Source organism: Polypterus senegalus, chromosome 8, assembly GCF_016835505.1.
Source record: "Polypterus senegalus isolate Bchr_013 chromosome 8, ASM1683550v1, whole genome shotgun sequence".
In the NCBI taxonomy this organism is placed as follows: domain Eukaryota; kingdom Metazoa; phylum Chordata; class Cladistia; order Polypteriformes; family Polypteridae; genus Polypterus; species Polypterus senegalus.
Window position 1 is genome coordinate 167,485,020 of NC_053161.1, and position 15,701 is coordinate 167,500,720.

The 15,701-nt window shown below is 43.1% G+C and overlaps 1 protein-coding gene across 1 annotated transcript in view; it reads right to left on the minus strand.

Annotated features, from left to right (window-relative positions):
- The window catches only part of LOC120534448 (zinc finger protein 501-like), an 83,045-nt gene that overhangs the window by 15,727 nt on the left and 51,617 nt on the right, over positions 1-15,701 (minus strand). The window contains exon 2 of the mRNA XM_039762026.1: positions 5,044-5,114. The gene's annotated coding sequence lies outside the window, so the exon portion shown is untranslated. The remainder of the gene's footprint in view (positions 1-5,043; positions 5,115-15,701) is intronic.

Genomic DNA, 15,701 nt, shown 5'->3' on the forward strand with positions numbered 1-15,701 from the left:
GTACACTGCAAGGAATGAGCACGCGAAATGTCAGCTTCCCACCTATATGGAAAGTGGGAGAATTAGTGAGGAGTCAGTGAGAGCTTTTCCTTTTATATGTATAGATCAGCAAAAGAGAATTAAGCATTTAAATCTAAAGCAAAAGCAGAAATATTTCTAAATGTCTTATAAATGTAAAAATCATGCTGCTGTACTTTCTGAATGTAGAATAAAAGAAAAATTATACCAGCTAATTAAATGAGATCAGTGCCATCAGGTGATGTCACGGATTAGGAAGCTGGTTGGAACAAAAACCTACAGCCACAGGGGGTCCCCAGGACCGAGGTTGGAAAATACTGGGCTAGACCGTGAAGAACCTTAAAAACTAAAACGAGAGGTTTATATTGAATACGGAAGGGAACAGGTAGCCAATACAATTTTAGAAGTGTAGGAGTAATATGCTTCCATGGCTTAAAGTGGGTAACCACTCTAGCTGCTGAATTCTGTACATATTGTAATTTATCTAAACTCGAAGCCGGGTTACCAAACAGCAATGCATTGCAATAGTAATTTATGACTGTAATTGTACTGTCTCAACAGTTAAAAATAACTTTTTGACCTGCGGATGTTCAGAAGCTTGAGGAATGAGGCCAAGGAACCCAACCACAGGGGATGCACAAACCAGTGTGTTTCTTTGTGCCGGTTCCAAGCCTTGATAAATGGGGAGGGTTACATCAGGAAGGGCATTCGGTGTACACTTTTGCCAGATCCATAAGAGGACAACAATCCAGATTGCCATGCCAGATTGATTGAGGCCCGGGTTAACAATGGCCACCACTAGTACTGTTTGCCAACGGGGTGTTGGGGGAAATTGGACTATTGTCAGGTTAAGAGGGGGAAGGCGTGGCAGGAGGAAGATTAGGAGAGAGGAAGTGAGGGTAGGAAATTTTAATGTTAGTAGTATGGCTGGTAAAGGGAGGGAGCTAGTCGATATGATGAGAGATATATGAGAGAAGGAAAGTTGATGTATAGTTCGTGCAAGAGACCAGATAGAAGGGGAGTAAGGCCAGGTGGGTTCAAATTGTTTTACCATGGTGTGGATGGGAGAGATGGGGTAGAGGTTATCCCGAAGGAACAGTATGTTAAGAGTGTTTTGGAGGTGAAAAGAGAGTCTGACAGATTCATTTTGAAACTGAAAATTGGAGGTGTGATGATGAGTATTGTTAGTGCATGTGCCCCACAAGCTGAATGTGCAAAGGATGAGAAAGAAGATTTCTGGAGTGAGTTGGATGAAGTGATTGACAGTGTACCCAAGGGACAGAAAGTGGTGATTGGAGTGGATTTCAATGGGCATTGGGTAAAGGGAACAGTGGAGATGAGGAGGTGATGAGTAGGTATGGTGCCAAGGAGAGGAATGAAGAATGTCTGGGGATAGTGGATTTTGCCAAAAGGATGGACATGGCTGTGGTGAATACGTATTTTAAGAAAAGGGAGGAACATAGGGTGACTTACAAGAGTGGAGGAAGATAAACACAGGTAGATTACATCCTATGCAGGAGAGTCAATCTGAAGGAGATTGGAGACTGAAAACTGGTTGCAGGGCAAAGGGTAGTTAGGCAGTATAGGATGGTGGTCTGTAGGATGACGTTGGAGATCAAGAAGAGGAAGAGTGTGAGGGCAGAGCCAAGGATCAAATGGTGGAAGTTGAAAAAGGAAGACTGCAAGGTCGAGTTTAGGGAGAAGGTGAGACAGGCACTGAGTGGCAGTGAAGAGTTACCAGACAGTTGGGAAACTACAGCAGATGTAGTAAGGGTGACAGCAAGAAGGGTGCTTGGTGTAACATCTGGACAGAGGAAGGAGGAAAAGGAAACCAGGTGGTGGAATGAGGAAATACAGGAGAGTATACAGAGGAAGAGGATGGTGAAGAAGTGGGATAGTCGGAGAGATGCAGAAAGGAGATAAGAGTACAAGGAGATAAGGAGCAAGGTGAAGAGAGAGGTGGTGAAGACTAAAGAAAAGGTGTATAATGAGTTGTATGAGACGATGGACACTAAGGTGGGAGAAAAGGACCGGTGGGCTACAGAGAGGGGCCGAGCTGGGAAAGATGTGCAGCAGGTTAGGGTGATAAAGGATAAAGATGGAAACGCATTGTAGCATGTGGCCGGGGCTCTTGTCCGGCTGGGACGCCTCAATGCTAAGAAGACCGGGGGAGCAAGTGTGGCCAGAGCGTTACCTCCCCAGGGGACCTAGATGGCAACCCGCTTGGGTTGCAGCAGTGCCTCGGACTCCTGCAGGGTTTCATGGGAGTTGAAGTGTGGTGCAGCCCTGTTGGGATCCACAGGCGCCACCAGGGGGTGCTGCAGCAGGAGCTGCTGAGCCCTTATGGGCAGTTCTTCCACCACACCCAGAAGTGCTGCCAGAAATGAGTAATCAAGCACCCGGAGCACTTCCGGGTACATTATAAAAGGAGCCAACAGCCACTACTCGGGGAACCAGAGTTGGAAGGAGGAGCAATGAAGCTTGACCCGAGGAATGAAGGAGGAGAAGAAAAATTAATTGTTTGTGCAGTGCTTGCGACAGGACTGTGTTATACTTGTGGGGAACGGGGAAGGCGTTTCCAACAAGGGAAAAAGAAAAATAAACTAAGTGTGCCGTGAACTTGTGTCCCACGCGTGTCTATGTCGGGTTAAACTGGCAGTGCCAGCCTGGTGGTCCACGTACTCACCAGCGAAGAGAGTGCTGAGCAGATGGAAAGAGTACTTTGGGAGGCTGATGAATGAGACAGAGAGAGAGAGAAGGTTGGATGATGTGGATAATGTAAACTGGTTCTATTCCAATACAACTGTGAGTGATTTTGTGGTGTCACATACACAAATCACAGCTAAGATGAAGTGGGGATGAGTTTAATTAGTTGGAGGGTGCAGATACAGTGGGTGATCAACACCCAAATGACTCTAATATGATAGCAGAAGAAGGTAAACCATTGCAGAGTTGATGCTTTATTTGAGGACAAGAGGAAGCTGGTGGCGGTTTTATACTAGAATAAAGAAATAGGTAATAGCTTTGTAAAGAATAGTAATAACATGTATTTGAATATATGAAATAATTAAATAAAGTACACAAAAGCAGCCAATTAAATTCAAGCAGTGCAGGGAATATGTTGGGGTTGTAAAGGTAAATGAATTACCATATCATTTCACAAGGGTCTGGCTGCAGACCCTGAATGCCATCACTGGGCCCTGTGGCTGAAGGAGCCACAGAGGGGCTGCCACTGAAGGTCTGCAGCAGAACTTTACTGCATCATTTGGACACAATCAAGAAGGGTCTGGCTTCAGACCTTCAGCAGTAGGGCCATCTTATGACTCCTTTGGCCACAGGCCTCTGAATGATGTCACTGGGTCATGTGGCTAATGGAGCCACTGAAGGACTGCAGCAGGACATTACTGTATCATATGGACATGATCAACACAAGGAGATCATAAAACACAGTCAGTCCACTGCCTTTATGTTAGGTGCAACAAAGTACACAGTTTCTTAACCTTTGGCCACAGTCAAAACATTAATACACAACAATAATGTGGAAATGCATCTAAAAAAACAGTAAAAGCATTATTAAACCAAACCTTCACATCAGGGGTGGATCTACTATGAAACTAATGAAGCTTAAGCTTCAGGGCCCCGAATCCCAGAGTGCAGTGGACATTGCTTAAATATTTTGGGTGTCTACTGTATGAAAATATTTTTTTATATTAATATTAATAATGTAGTGTAATTCAATGCAGCAATTGTAATTAGAAGCTGAGATGCAGTGGTTACATTTTTTTTTTTAATTGTGATGACCTGTCATGGAATAACCCCAATGAAGACGATAACTGGGGTTACCCAGACATCATAGCTGGTTGTGAAGGGATCCCTATAATAGTTCGAGCTTGAGGGCCCCAAAAATGTGGTTCCACCGCTGCTTCACATTAAAAATAAACTAAAGCAAAGCTTCATGACTTACGATAAATAAAGTAACATTGATTGGCGATTCTAAATTGGCCCTAGTGTGTGCTTGGTGTGTGGGTGTGTTTGTGTGTGTCCTGCGGTGGGTTGGCACCCTGCCCAGGATTGGTTCCTGCCTTGTGCTCTGTGTTGGCTGGGATTGGCTCCAGCAGACCCCCGTGACCCTGTATTCGGCGGGTTAGAAAATGGATGGATGGATAGTTAGGAGTTTCCTTGGTTCAAAGCTCATGATCTCTAATGAAGTAACGACACGTTAATAGTACTGTACATTTCAACAGGAGACAGCAGAAAAGAAAGGCATCGGAGCGTATGCAGCATTTTATGAACTGATTACTCCGAAAAGAAAATGAAAAAATGCTTTGGCAGATCGAGTAAAGCTCATCACTCGCAGTGGCAAGCAGGACCGCTAATTTATGGCAAGCCATTTTAATCTAACCCTGCAAGCGAGGATAACGTTACATGGGCGGGTCTGTAATCCTAATACCGCCCCTGGCCGTCCCCGCCCCCTGAGCTCGGTCCCCGCCCCATCGCGTGTCCTGCTGCAAGTTCTACTTGACTTAGCACCGCGGACTGAACAGAGAAAGCGAAGATGGCTGCCACGGGAGCTCAAAGTGACTGGCGATACAGGAAGTGCAGTATATGGCGCGTTTGTGCGTATTCACTTTACTCAAGCAATCACTATAAAGCCGGGGTTCTGCCTGTGTTCGAGTAATAAAATGTATTGGTTGTCCTTCTCCGCGATTGTCTTATTGTGAATTATGTGCACATGAGCGTGCATGAAAATAGTTAACGAAATACTACAAAACAGACACACCACAAAGCAAGGATTCGGGGGCGGTGACACCGCCGTAGAGATGGGTCTAAACTGCGGGGTGGGAGCAGTAGGCATGCGGATCGGCGAACGAGGAGGAGTCGGTCGGCAGAAGACGAAAGAAAACGAATGAACGAGCGGCGGGGTGGAGGTGATAAACTTGATTGCGCCGCTCGGTTTGGATCGAATAGCCCAGCAACACCCAACACCCCGTCATAAACTTAAAACTCCGAATTGCGTTCACTTACCGCTCGATGTCTTCTTCTTTCTTTTGGCAGTTGGCAGACCCACTTATGGTGCTTTACTGCCACCACCTGGACTGGAGTGCGGTGCAGAATATGAGGGGGAAAAAAATAACAGTTTAGAGCTCAAACTACAGTAAATCACCCCCATAAAGCCCTATAGATTTTAAATACTGGAAATAATACCCTGTGTCACGAGCTCCGGTTATTTTCATAACTAACCAAATCTTTTAGAGTAAAACTATTAATCCCCATTTCTTGAATTGCCGCCTGAAGTTGTTTCCTTTCCTCTTTGTATGTTTCATGGTGAATTGTGACATGTTCTACTGTTTCTTGCTGATCACATTACTGACAAAATTCAGATGTATGTTTTCCTGTTCGATAGAGAGAATAATTTAGAATGGTGTGTCCAATTCTTAATCTCGTCAGAATTATTTCTTCACTTCTTGTTTTTCCACCTTCTCCTGCAAGCCTGGCATTGTTATGTATTTTATACAAATGCCTCTGCTTACTCCCATTGTTCCATACGTTGTGCCACAATGCAGTAGTTTTTGAATTTATTAATCCTTTAGCTTTGGCTTTACTAATTGAGATTTTTATATCATCTTCAGACTGCTTTACAGCCTCTTTAGCCAAGCCATCAACCCTTTCATTCTCTTCAAGGCCTTTATGTGCATGAACCCATAAAGAAACCACATATATACCCATATTTTGTAAGCAAAATAAAATCTGATTAACTGATTATGAAATGCAGTCTACAGTTAGCCTGTCCACATTTAATACTTGTCAGTCCTGAATATGAATCTGAACATACAGTGGGATGCAAAGGTTTGGGCAACCTTGTTAATAGACATTATTTTCCTGTATAAATCGTTGGTTGTTACGATAAAAAATGTCAGTTAAATATATCATATAGGAGACACACACAGTGATATTGGAGAAGTGAAATGAAGTTTATTGGATTTATAGAAAGTGTGCAATAATTGTTCAAACAAAATCAGGCAGGTGCATAAATTTGGGCACCGTTGTCATTTTATTGATTCCAAAACTTTTAGAACTAATTATTGGAACTCCAATTGGCTTGGTAAGCTCAGTGACCCCTGACCTACATACACAGGTGAATCCTATAATGAGAAATGAGAGTATTTAAGGGGTCAGTTGTAAGTTTCCCTCCTCCTTTAATTTTCTCTGAAGAGTAGCAACATGGGGGTCACAAAACAACTCTCAAATGACCTGAAGACAAAGATTGTTCACCATCATGGTTTAGGTGAAGGATACAGAAAGCTGTCCCAGAGATTTAAGCTGTCTGTTTCCACAGTTAGGAACATATTGAGGAAATGGAAGACCACAGGCTCAGTTCAAGTTAAGGCTCGAAGTGGCAGACCAAGAAAGATTTCGGATAGACAGAAGCGACGAATGGTGAGAACAGTCAGAGTCAACCCACAGACCAGCACCAAAGTCCTCCAACATCATCTTGCAGCAGATGGAGTCACTGTGCATCGTTCAACCATTCGGCGCACTTTACATAAGGAGATGCTGTATGTGAGAGTGATGCAGAGGAAGCACAAACAGAGCCGCTTGAGGTCTGCTCAAGCACATTTGGACAAGCCAGCTTCATTTTGGAATAAGGTGCTGTGGACTGATGAAACTAAAATGGAGTTATTTGGGCATAACAAGGGGCGTTATGCATGGAGGAAACAGAACACAGCATTCCAAGAAAAACACCTGCTACCTACAGTAAAATATGGTGGTGGTTCCATCATGCTGTGGGGCTGTGTGGCCAGTGCAGGGACTGGGAATCTTGTCAAAGTTGAGGGACGCATGGATTCCACTGAGTATCAGCAGATTCTGGAGACCAATGTCCAGGAATCAGTGACAAAGCTGAAGCTGCGCCGGGGCAGGATCTTTCAACAAGACAACGACCTGAAACACGGCTCAAAATCCACTAAGGCATTCATGCAGAGGAACAAGTACAACGTTCTGGAATGGCCATCTCAGTCCCCAGACCTGAATATAATTGAAAATCTGCGGTGTGAGTTAAAGAGAGCTGTCCATGCTCGGAAGCCATCAAACCTGAATGAACTAGAGATGTTTTGTAAAGAGGAATGGTCCAAAATACCTTCAACCACAATCCAGACTCTCATTGGAACCTACAGGAAGCGTTTAGAGGCTGTAATTTCTGCAAAAGGCGGATCTACTAAATATTGATTTCATTTCTTTTTTGTGGTGCCCAAGTTTATGCACCTGCCTGATTTTGTTTGAACAATTATTGCACACTTTCTGTAAATCCAATAAACTTCATTTCACTTCTCAAATATCACTGTGTGTGTCTCCTGTATGATATATTTAACTGACATTTTTTATTGTGACAACCAACGATTTATACAGGAAAATAATGACTATTAACAAGGTTGCCCAAACTTTTGCATCCCACTGTATAACAGCCCTGCTTGGCATAATTTCCTCAACCCACTGTATACCTGAAATGACTGCAACCAATTCCGCTGTCTATACAGTGTGGCGAGTGGCAGGGGGTGGTACCCAGTCAGGACGCCCAGGAGGACCGGAGGAGGGCTTGCGCCTCCTCCAGACCACAAGGGGGTGACCCCCTGGTGGCTTTGGGGACCATGGGAATGGAGCTTGGAAGCTCAACCCTATAGGGGCCTGTAGTCACCGCCAAGGGGTGCCCCAATGCCTGAGGAGCCCTGGCCCTCAGCACTTCCGCCACACCTGGAAGTGCTGGGGGGAAGAAGACCAGTGACACCAGGAGTGCTTCCGGGTGTGCAGCCGGCACTTCCGCCACACTGGGGAGTGCTGGCGGAAGATTATCGGGCGGCACCTGGAGTACATTTGGGTGGGGTTAAAAGGGGCTCTCCCGGAGTCGGGTGGAAGAAGGACAAAGTCTTGGAGGAGAGGAGAGGAGGAGGAGGCGGTCTGAAGAGAAGAGAGAGGCATTGTGAGGCCTGGACTTTGGGGGAGTTTTGGGGTTGTGTGCACCTTGTAAATAGAATATAGTGTAAATAAATGTAATGAATTACAACATGTCTACCTGTCTGTGTCCGGGCTGTCTTCGACAACAGATACATGATTTGTAATTCTTTTAACTATTTAACCTGGAATTTTGGCATATAAGCAGCTACTCCATCCATCCATCCATTAGTTGTTACTTTAGAGCAGGGGTGTCGAACTCCAGTCCTGGAGGGCCGCAGTGGCTGCAGGTTTTCATTCTAACCCTTTCCTAATCAGTGAGCAGTTTTCACTGCTAATCAACTCCTTTTCCCTTCAGTTTAATAGCCCTGTTTTTAAGAATTCACTCCTCTGAATTGATTTGTTTCTTCATTAAATGGCAGCCAAACAGAAATGAGGCGTGAAACGAGCCGACAGATGACCAGCTAACCTGGGATTTCAAACTCCAACCAGCCTCTTCATGAGAAGCCGATTCCTGCTGTTAATTAAACCTGTTATTTAATTCCATGGCTTGTTGCTGCTCTCATTCTGCCACAGCACACATTTCCAAAACTGTTGATTTTTCTGTCTTTTCTAAGAACACCGTCAGAATGTTTTGGTGTCCTGAGAGAACAACCTTACTGAGACCTTCACCTCTCTTTAATTTCAGATATTGTGTGATGGGCACAGGTGAGCTGCTCATGTGGCTGCTCGCTTTGTGTCTCAACAACAACATTTATTTATATAGCACATTTTCATACAAACAGTAGCTCAAAGTGCTTTACATATTAAAGAATAGAAAAATAAAAGACACAATAAGAAAACAAAATAAATCAACATTAATTAACATCGAATAAGAGTAAGGTTCAATGGCCAGGGGACAGAAAAACAAAAACTCCAGACGGCTGGAGAAAAAATAAAATCTGTAGGGATTCCAGACCATGAGACCACCCAGTCCCCTCTGGGCATTCTACCTAACATAAATGAAACAGTCCTCTTTGGATTTAGGGTTCTCACGGAAGGACTTGATGATGATGATGGTCACGTAGACTTCTGCCTTTTAATCCATCCATCATTGTTGGAGCATCATGATGCTTCGAGTAGGTGGTGGTGGCACCACCACAAAGAAACCAGAAAAAGAAACGGAAGAGAGAGTAGGGGTCAGTACGGACGTGCAGTGCAAACGTCACTTCAGAATATTTCGGGTATTACCGTGTGGTCACGTAGGCACAATAGAGAGAGAGAAAGAAAGAGGTTAGGAGCACACACTGATATAGCGCATTGCTGCACCCACATATAAAAACAGGCCATGTGCTCCGTGGTTACTCTCTCAGGTGGGCGTTAGCATATCATAATCTCTTGGACCAATAGCGTGAGTTTTCTGCATTCGACTTATATGACCGACATTATAAAATACCGGAAATTATACGGTAAAATCAAGTCCCGACTTATCCGCAAGTATATATGGTAGTTACATTCAGATTAAAGATGACTTATTCAGAATAGCCCAGTATATTGTAAATAACCAAAAGCAACCTTGAAACTTAAATGAATCTTATTTCTAAAAATTGACACTTTATTTAAACACTGGTGGCTGTAATGAATAGATTTCTATCTCCTTTATATTCTTCACCCTGCTGTCATGCAAGTGCAAGTAGGAGGATGATGTATGGACCAAGCGAAGGTATTTCCACGTCAGGCCAAGGGGTGGCAGGTTGCACTAAGCCTTCTCCAGTTGTCTCTGCAGACCAGCCGTGGAAAAACCTGTCTGACTCAGAATTGAAGACGTCATTTCTGGTTCCGGCGCCTACACTGACGTCAGAAGGTGGTTACTTCCGGTTCCCATACGTCACTACCGGTCTGATCACTTAAAACCGCCATCTTTCCAAGCCTTTATCAGTTCATGTCTGGACTCCAACAGAGACACCTCTCTAAGAAACACACCCATTTTCAGCCAGGGGTAATACAAGGGTGGCTGCCCCAAACCATTTTAAGTGTGTCGAGTCTGATCCTTTCGCACTGCAAAGTGTTCCGTGTGGATGGCAGCACCGTACATAATGAGCGATAGTTTCCGTTAAGGTATACAGAATAACAAAGCATAAGCATTCCAACTTTAGGATGTAATTCTTTCTTTCTTCTCATCCCAACCTCATAAGACATGTCTGACAATATTATTATTACAATCCATAGTTTTATGTTGTTGGCAAATATACTTCACTTTTATGCCCGTTACACGTTTGTGTAGGCTGATTATTGTCTCCTGTACTGAGTACAATGACATTATTACCTACATTTGGTGCAACAGAGCAAAGACGACTCCAGGATGCTGGCCATAACGTACTTCTCCAGTCCTCTTCCTGACTTCCAAAGGTCACGTGTAAAGATTTAATAAAGTGTATCAAATCAACATTTAAAAAAATCTTCTGTCCATTGTCTGTGCTCTTTTGCCCATTTTAACCTCTTCTCTTCATTTACCAGTTTCAGATTTGGCCTTTAATTTGAAGCTCTTCCTTTCCTCTGTTGTAGATGACACTGGAATTAAAATAAAAAAGTGAAGTGAGGTCCTGTAAGGTGTTTGCTTCCCACACTACATACTCTTAACGTCTTCTTCACGCTTCTCCTCTTATGCGGTTACCCATCTGGGCCTTCCTCCTCTTTTTTTTCTTTCCAGCTCATCATTATGACAGACTGAGCGAGGGGTCTGGATGTCTGGGCTTGCAAGTGTCCTGATAAAAACCAAGATCCAGGCCTTTAATGTCCACTTGGGCACAGCCATATTTATTTGCAGAGAGAATGTTGACCATATCACGAGGTTTGCTTATCTTGGCAGGGACATTCATGCCTCTGGTGACTCTTCCTTTGATGAGCAAGAGCATTGGGTGGTCATGAGGTCGCTGGAAAGGGGTGTGTGGCCCTCCCGATATCTATGCAAAAGGACGAAGGTCCAAGTCTTTAGAGTCCTGATGCTTCCTGTCCTGCTATATGTTGACAGACATGGATGCTATCCAGTGACCTGAGATGAAGACTGGACCACTTTGGTACTGTGTCTCCCCGGAGAATCCATGGGTACCGCTGATTTGATTTTGTGTCGATTGAGCAGTTGCTCAGGGAGTCTGTAATGATGGATTAATGGATTCCAGATTATCTACCCATCCACTTATCTTGGTATCATTTGCAAACTTAACCAGCTTGTTACTTATATTCCTATCTAAATCATTTATATTTATTAAAAATAGCAGCGTCCCAAGCACTGACCCCTGCTGGTCACCACTCTTAACATCGGCCAGTTCTGATGAGGTTCCTCGCACCATCACCCTCTGCTTCCTGTGTCTGAGCCAATTCTGCACCCATCTACAAACATCACCCTGAACTCCCACTTCTTTTAACTTGATGCCCAACCTCTCATGTGGCACCTTATCAAATGCTTTCTGAAAGTCCAGATAAATAATATAAGCTCCACTTTGATCGTATCCTTTTGTTGCCTCCTCATAGAATTCCAGCATGTTAGTAAAACACGACCTCCATCTTCTGGACCCATGCTGACTGTTCAGTTAAACTCCTGTCCTTGCCATGTGCTGCTCAATCTTATCCTTAATAATTCCTTCTGTTAATTTTCCTGTGATGCACATCAAGCTTACTGGCCTCTAGTTCCTGGGATGTTCCCGGTCACCCTTTTTATTACCACACTTATTTTAACTTCACCTGTTTGTTGTCTGGTACAAATCTTGTCATCGATATTTAACCCACTTCCTATTGTCCAAATGACGTGAAATTTTGCACACTTACTCCTCACTTCCGATGACAATATATGAATCAGGAATCAGTTTCACTCATTGATCAATTAATCCATGTTAATTAAGAAATGAAATTTTCATATGAGGGGCGGCACGGTGGCGCAGTGGGTAGCGCTGCTCGCTGCCTCGCAGTTACGTGACCCGGGTTCGCTTCCCGGGTCCTCCCTGCGTGGAGTTTGCATGTTCTCCCCGTGTCTGTGTGGGTTTCTACCCACAGTCCAAAGACATGCAGGTTAGGTGGATTGACGATTCTAAATTGTGTGCTTGGTGTGTTTGTGTGTGTCCTGCGGTGGGTTGGCACCTGCCTTGTGCCCTGTGTTGGCTGGGATTGACTCCAGCAGACCCCCGTGACCCTGTGTTCGGATTCAGCGGTTTGGAAAATGGATGGATGGATTTTCATATGAAGAATAGTTAAACATTTCACCAATAGATGGCGCTAGTAACAGATAGAAATAGTAAAGGAAGTGTTAAAATATTGAATACAAAATTATACTAAAACAAGCCCAAGACTAAAAACTTGAAAATAATATATATATATATATATATAAAAATACTTTTTAAAAACCATGCTAACATTAAGTTAAAAGTGTACTAAAAAGTAAAAACTAAGTCTATCATACAACACTTGTAAAATAAAAGCAGTTTTATTTTACGAGTGATATATGAGAGACTTAGTTTTTAAAGCATGGTTTTTAAAAAGTATGTATATATACATAGATATTATTTTTTATAAAACAGGATAATATTTGCCATTATCCAGTCCTTCAGAATCTCTCCAGTGTGCAGTGACTTCCTAAACATATGTGTCAAGGGTTTATATCTGTACTCACTAGCCTCCTTAAGAACACGAGGATAAATATGATCTGGTCCTGGTGATTTGTTTGATTTCAGCTTATTTAATCAGAGCAGCACATCTCCCTCTGCAATTTCCAAATCAATCAAAGCCTCCTTAGTAGTCGTGTTTACCGCTGGGAGATTGTCAGCTTCCACAAATAATAAGACTTTAGAAAAATGCTAATTTAGGGTATCTGCTATTTGACTGTCTGCATGTGCCACACAGTCCCAGACCACTGTGACATTACTCATGCAAAGATCTACAGTAATCTTGGATTAAAAGCCCCTGACCTCATATCAGACATGGATGTTTCTAGACACCAAGTCATTATGTTTTATTTTGTCAGTTTAATTGAAAACCACAAACTCACTTGAAGGGGGTCTCAATGCCAGTCAAAGCCCCAGCGTCATGTAAGTGATGCTGTGACCAGCTTTGTTTGTGGTGCCCTGCACCATGTTTCTTTTGCCTACTTCTCCTCAAGTAAGATCTCATTTTGCATGTTTCCTTTTTTATCTCTGAGGGTGGTCTCAGCCGTCATCCATCTGCTCCAGACTGTCTGCCGTGTTTAGTTTTAAGTTCCTCTCTAGAGCATATCTTCACCTCTCCAGGGTCTCCTCAACCTGCTCCCTACTATCGCTACAGATCACAATGCCATCAGCAAACATCATAGTCCATGGGGACTCCTGTCTAATCTCGTCTGTCAGCCTGTCCATCACCATTGCAAATAAGAAAGGGCTCAGAGCTGATCCCTGATGTAATCCCACCTCCACCTTGAATGCATCCATCACTCCTACCGCAGGACTCCTCACGGTCACACTTCCCTCGTACATATCCTGTACAACTCTTACGTACTTCTCTGTCGCTCCCGACTTCCTCATACAATACCACAACTCCTTTCGAGGCACCCTGTCATATGCTTTCTCCAGGTTCACAAAGACGCAATGCACCCCTTTTCTGGCCTTCTCTAAACTTCTCCATCAACATCCTCAGAGCAAACATTGCATCTGTGGTGCACTTTCTTGGCATGAAACCATCCTGCTGCTCACTAATCATCACCTCCCTTCTTACCCTAGCTTCCACTTGCCTTCCCCATAACTTCATGCAGTGACTCATCAATTTTATCCCTCTGTAGTTATTACAGCTCTGCACATCCCCCTTATTCTTAAATATCGGTACCAGTACACTTCTTCTCTACTACTCAGGCATTCTCTCACTTTCCAAGATAAGATGGTTAATTCAAATGTTTCATTTTGTTTTAGAAAGTGCAGTTCTTCCTCCATTGCATGTACCCACCCTTGTGATTTGGGAGAATTTAGGGCAGCTCTGTAAGTTTGGAGAGTGCCACATATTGTCCCATAGCAGTAGTCAATTGTGATGTTAGCGGAGTCATCTTCAAAATCAACTGCATAATCATTGGAATGCTTTGGAGCCTTCCTAGTGTTGAATATGACTCAAGCTTGGGTCAGAATTCTACCCGCATTTTGGGCTGCCTTTGCCTCCATCACGTTTTGTTGTGCATTATCAGTCCTGTCCTCTCCTTGGCTCCCTCTGTTTTGGTTTCTGCTACTATCTCAGCTATATTCATATTCTTGAGTTTCTGAATAACAGCCATCAGTTTGTGTCTATTTCTCAATATGATTTGTTCTGATCACTTTTACCAGTCTGTGTCTGTAGTAGTGATTACAAACTGCCTAAAGAAGATGGGGCCTGAGCTGTAGGGCCGGGACAAGAGTGAGGCAAACGAGGTACTTGCCTCAGGGCGAACAATGGGAAAGGGCGCCAAATTGATGAAAAATGAAAATGAATAAATTGGACAATAAAAAAAAGCCAACTGTATGTTGCACTGTTCGTCAAATACCTCAAGCAAACTAGTGATTTGCATCGTATGCTCTCGCTCGATACACTCGTTTCCTCATATGATATCACCCTAATAATTCTGTAGAATTCTTATCAGAAATAATCAGTTTCAAAAATCAGGCAATGATGTTCATTACAGACCTTAAAGCAGCTACAGGTTTAGATCTTTTAAAAACGATTCACAAATCTAGTTTAGTTCAGTCCTATCCAAATTTAGATGTTGCATTGAGAATATTCCTAACACTACCTGTTACTGTAGCTTCTGGTGAAAGAAGCTTTAGGAAACTAAAAATGATCAAAACATATTTAAGATCTTCACTTGCTCAGGAAAAATGGTCAAATATGGCAATTTTATCAATCGAACAGGGATTGACAAAACAAACTAATTTTGATAAAATAATTGATGAATTTGCTTCACTAAAAGCAAGAAAAGTAAAATTTTAATGGGGCATTTATTTAATTATTCATTGTAATTATATTAAATTTTGTTTTGTCTAAAGTTGTTGATATTATTTTATCTCCATTATTAAATTAAATTACTAAAAAATTTGTAATATTCTAACTCATCTCATGTGTAATACTTATTTTGTTTTTCTTTTGTTAAGGTTGGTGTGATTTTATTTTTAATATGTGCACATTTTTTACTTTTTTTATACTATTACTGCGTTCTGTGATTTTTCATTTAATAATTAATACATTTATTTTGTTCTCAAAATCATTTATTTATTTTTATTCAATACTTATTAGTAGTGATGAGGGCGGCACGGTGGCACTTCCCGGGTCCTCCCTGCGTGGAGTTTGCATGTTCTCCCCGTGTCTGCGTGGGTTTCCTCCCACAATCCAAAGACATGCCGGTCAGGTGTATTGGCGTTTCTAAATGGGCCCTAGTGTGTGCTTGGTGTGTGGGTGTGTTTGTGTGTGTCCTGCGGTGGGTTGCCACCCTGCCCAGGATTGGTTCCTGCCTTGTGCCCTGTGTTGGCTGGGATTGGCTCCAGTACCAATTGACCCTGTGTTAGGATTCAGCGGGTTAGAAAATGGATGGATGGATAGTAGTGATGAGCGAGCATGCTCGGCCGAACGTGTTCGGCTCTAGCATCGCTATGCTTGTAGCATGGCGCTACTCGAACGATCACCACATGTGCTCGTGCGCCATGCTCGAGTCTCCGCCCCGCACGTTTCACGGGTTGGAGACAGCCAATCAAGGGGCAGGTATGTCATTTTTTTTATAGGGT